General features: G+C 28.8%; 1 long non-coding RNA gene across 1 annotated transcript; it reads right to left on the reverse strand.

Annotated features, from left to right (window-relative positions):
* Positions 1 to 777: 777 nt before the first annotated feature.
* Positions 778 to 4,537, reverse strand: LOC122503472. Its single transcript, XR_006301750.1, has 3 exons — positions 3,873 to 4,537; positions 3,460 to 3,576; positions 778 to 1,236 (listed from the first exon to the last, which is right to left on the reverse strand). It is a non-coding gene; the product is annotated as an uncharacterized LOC122503472 (long non-coding RNA).
* Positions 4,538 to 5,149: the final 612 nt, after the last annotated feature.

Raw genomic sequence — 5,149 nt, forward strand, 5'->3', positions numbered from 1 at the left:
CATCCAGGAACACGAAATTAATGTCATAAAAAATAGAATCAGTAGATTAGAAAACAGCTTAAAGATGTTAAAAAGTTTGTTAGAAAATTCTCGTCCAGTAAAAGGTATCTTTAATTTTGTTGGAGATATTTCTAAAATTTTATTTGGTACTCTCGACGAGGATGATTTAAAATACATAGATACTGAACTAGATAAACTTTTTAAAAATAATCAAGTCATGGGAGAAAGCATAAATAATCAAACTAGAATAATAAAGTCAATATTAAACTCGGCATCATTAGACATCACAAAAATAGAAGATCTTAATAATCAAATAAACGCAGTAATTAATTCAACAAATACCAATTCAAAAAGTATTTTTATATCTTCACAACTAACAAATTGTTTAGTAATTATCTCAGAATTAAGTGAAGACATCAATACATTAATAGATGCCATAAACGATGGTAAACATGGCATAGTACACCCTCAAGTACTGACCCCCACCACTTTGATCCAGGAATTAAAGGAATTTGAAAAACATTATAATGTCAAATATACATTTCCATTAGTTGAAAATCATTATCAAAATTTAATTGATACACGGAAAAAAATTAATCTATAAACTTGAAATAATATTAATTTGAAGTCCAATGAAATATAAGTGTATCTATATTAAACATTATAGTCACAATTATTGTGATAAGTTGTGTTTGATTCTGTCAAACTTTATACCAGAAAACGCCATAAATTCACATCTCTGATTTAGAGATTTGTTAATTTCTGTTGGTATGCAGATTATTTAGAGCAGGATGTAGTCAATAAGAACACACAAATACGGATGAAATCAGTCGTTTATTAAGAGCTCGTTGACGATCGAGACGTTCACGGTCGAAGCGATATCGAGAAGTAGAAGAAGTGCGTGCGCACACGGTAGTGACGTAGAATCAACTACGTTAGAGTCAAGCGAGATATTAGGCGCGAATATACAATATTTCAACACTCCCTCCCGAGATTGACTCGTTTACAATATAAATAAAAATTATCAATTTTACAAATTTCAAGCTTAAATAATTTATAAGTTTCTCAATTTATTTTAAATATAGTCGTTTCAAGTCCATCCTTTCTCAAGTTGAATATTCTGAACATTTCAGCATTGTCGAATTTGATATATGTAACTTCTGTAAATCTTAGGACACCTTTCGAACAGCTCATCTACCAATCTACCAATTATTATGTCTGAGTTTCATTCAGTAACTGAAAATTATTCAAAATAATTAATTTCGTCATTTAAGTATATTTATTACCATCGTCACATATCGTATACTGTCGTGTATTTCAGTTGTTCATTTAAATTTTTCTTAGAAGAACTGTCGTTTAATCATTTGTTTATTGAAACTGTCTAGAAGAGAAACTGTCTTACATATTAGTTGTTTTTTTGAAATTACCTAAGAGGAATCTGTCGTTATTAGGTATATATATATATATATATATGTATATATATATATATGAGGCATTCTTTCTCAAGTGGGCCACCCCTTCTCTCCATTTCAAATTTAATCCAAAAATCTTTTATAATAGCTCAAATTAAAGGTAAAAATGTCAGCTTTTCAATGCCGTTGGGCCCTTTTTGAAATATTAATCTCCAAATAAACTATATATAATTTAATGACAAAAAACACTATGAACAATTCTTTTTCATATTAAAAAAAGAAGAAAAACCCAATTTTAAAAATGCTACAGGGCCTACAACATTAAATTATATGATAAATTAACAAAATTTCATATTATTTCCTAAAATTAAAGATGGCGAATCCAATATGGCGCCCAAAATTTAAAAAATGTATAATTTTTGTTCAAACTCACCATAAAAAGGTTATTGGGATCGCTGATGACGAATTTGGTGTTAGTTTTTCAAAATTCAAAATGGCGAATCAAAAATGGCGGACTTAGAAATTAAAAATTAATCGGATTTGTCTCAAATTTGTTATTTGGGGGTTTTTGGGATCGCTGATGACGAATTTGGTGTTAGTTTTTCAAAATTCAAGATGGCGAATCCAAAATGGCGGACTTAAAAATTAAAAATTAATCAGATTTGCCTAAAATTTGTTATTTGGGGGTTTTTGAGATCGCTGATTTCGAATTTGATGTCAGATTCTCAAAATTCAAAATGGTAGATCCAAAATGGCGGACTTAAAAATTTAAAAAGCAATCGGTTTTGCCTAAAATTTGTTTTTCGGGAGTTTTTGAGATCGCTGATTACGAATTTGATGTCTATGGTTAGGAATTTGATGGCAGCTTTTCAGAATTCAATATAATGGATCTAATATAGTTAACGTAATATGAAACATTAATCAGATTTGCTAAAAATTCATTACTGTGATATTTTTGGGATTGCCGATTCTATATTGAGTATTAGAAATTCGATATTTTGAATGCAATAACGCTGAAATATTAATTGCCAGCTATGTGATTGCTGCTGATTTTTATGTTTTGTATAGAAATTATTATGAATAAAGCGATACTCAAATAACCCTAAAGAACTTAGATTTTTAAATAAATAAATAACGATAATTTGTCCAATTTGTATTTAATTCTCAAAAGCTGACATCAAATTCCTAATCATAGACATCAAATTCGTTATCAGCGATCTCAAAAACACCCGAAAAACAGGTTTTAGGCAAAGCGGATTGATTTTTAATTTTTTAGGTCCGCCATTTTGAATTTTGAAACACAAACACCAAATTCGTCAACAGCGATCCCAAAAACCCCCAAATAACAAATTTTAGGCAAATCCGATTAATTTTAAAGTCCGCCATTTTGAATTCGCCATTTTGAATTTTGAAATATAAACACCAAATTCGTCATCAGCGATCCCAAAAACCCTCAAATAACAAATTTTAGTCAAATTCGATTGATTTTTAATTTCTAAGTCCGACATTTTGGATTCGCCATTTTGAATTTTAAGAAACTAACACCAAATTCGTCATCAGCGATCCCAAAAACCCCTTTATGGTGAGTTTGAACAAAAATTATAAATTTTTCTAATTTTGGGCGCCATATTAGATTTGCCATCTTTAATTTTAGGAAATAATATGAAATTTTGTTAATTTATCATATAATTTAATGTTGTAGGCCCTGTAGCATTTTTAAAATTGGGTTTTTCTTCTTTTTTTAATATGAAAAAGAATTGGTCATAGTGTTTTTTGTCATTAAATTATATATAGTTCATTAGGAAATTAATATTTCAAAAAGGGCCCAACGGCATTGAAAAGCTGACATATTTACCTTTAATTTGAGCTATTATAAAAGATTTTTGGATTAAATTTGAAATGGAGAGAAGGGGTGGCCCACTTGAGAAAGAATGCCTCATATATATATATATATATATATATATATATATATATATATATATATATATATATATATATATATATATATATATATATATATATATATATGAGCTAATAATTGGCTTACCGTAAACGGGTTGTAATGTCGAGAAGAACGTTTTCGGGAACTAAAATGTTGCTTTCCCAAGCTGGAATTTGAACTCCGGAATTAATGTTCACATTAGCTTGAAGAGCATGAAGATATCTGTAATAACCAAAAAGATTTAAAATTAAAAAATATCTATCTTATAAATAAAGAAAAAAGCGTTTAATAATAAGTGTAACTTATTCATTATACAATTTAAAACAGTATTATTTTTTTAACTAAAACAATATTGAACCTTCACCATACTTTTTTTTGAAAAAGTGTTAATTTTTCTAAACAAATTGGTTAAGCTAAAAATTAATAAAATAAATTAAACTATAATACAAATAAACGATACATTGATTTAAAAAGAACAAAAATATAGTATCCTAAAATAAGTTATAATGAATATTTACTTGTTCATTTTAATAACAGGCGGGACATTTTGATTTTGGTCAGACGACTTTGGTTTATTTTTCTTGGTGCTTGTATTAGGAGCTCCGTTTTCATTGTGCAAATCAGGTAATGGTGAATTTCTATTATCTTTTGATGACTCAGAGATAGTTTCCGTTATCTTTGCATTTGAAGTTTTTGGATCTACTGGCAATGGTGATACTGTGCTCGGAGAAGTATTTTTAGGTAAAGGCAATTTTTTTGAATGTTTTAACACTTGGCTTGGTCAATTTTTTTTCTGATTTTGCTGTATCTGAGATGAGGATTGATTACTCTTTGGTGTAGACTTTGGCTTATGCGAATCCATAAGCAATTTATCACTCGACTTCAACAATGAAGCAAATTTGGGATTATCTTTATAACCACTACTTAAAGCTTGTATCTCGTTGTGTACAGAGTTGAGCGATTTTCTTAGCCTTTTTCGAGACGGTTCATCCGATAAAGTCCAATATCTTCTTGGAGCAGTAACTAGTCTTCCGTTTGATGCATAGCTTGTATGTTTTGAGGGCTTGGATGATTTTTGTGGTTTTGCTCCGTGGCCTTCAAACTGCTTTTGAATCTTGGGCGCCATCCTTTTTCACTGGAAAATAATAAAATATGTATATATATTAATTTTCAATATAAAAATAGTTAAGAGGGGAAACCTAAGTAACTTACGACAAAATAGGCATATTTTTAGGAATTTTTTTCTCAATGAAATCGGCATCAAAAATCTGTAAAGTACGTTTTATTGCATGAGTATTGATGTCTAAAATAAGTTTTTTTTATAAAATTTTATTAAAAAATGGCGGCTATACAGCATTTTATTGTAAAGCGTCTTTTTTAGGATTTTATGGCCAGACAACGTCTTTAATTTTTGGTCTAAAAAAACAAAAATGTTGTCATTTTCTATACATCAACAGCTATCGACACCTAGGATTTTTTTATATTATTTACTTTTATTTTTTTCAACAATTTTTTGATTCTTTTTCAAATGGGCACTTTTTTGTTCAATCACGAACCATTTCGCGAAATACCAAAATATCGAAAAAATCTTACGTAAGTCGATAGCTGTTGATGTATAGAAAATGAAAACATTTTGGTTTTTTTTGCAGATCGAAAATTAAGAACGATAGTTGTCTGGCCATGGAACCCTTAAAAAAAGACGCCTTTTAAAAAAATGATACACAACCGCCATTTTGTAATAAAATTTTTAAAAAGATATATACATATTTTGAATGTGAATACTCATATCAATCAA

Source organism: Leptopilina heterotoma, unplaced genomic scaffold (assembly GCF_015476425.1).
Source record: "Leptopilina heterotoma isolate Lh14 unplaced genomic scaffold, ASM1547642v1 Lhet_1092, whole genome shotgun sequence".
NCBI classification, from domain to species: domain Eukaryota; kingdom Metazoa; phylum Arthropoda; class Insecta; order Hymenoptera; family Figitidae; genus Leptopilina; species Leptopilina heterotoma.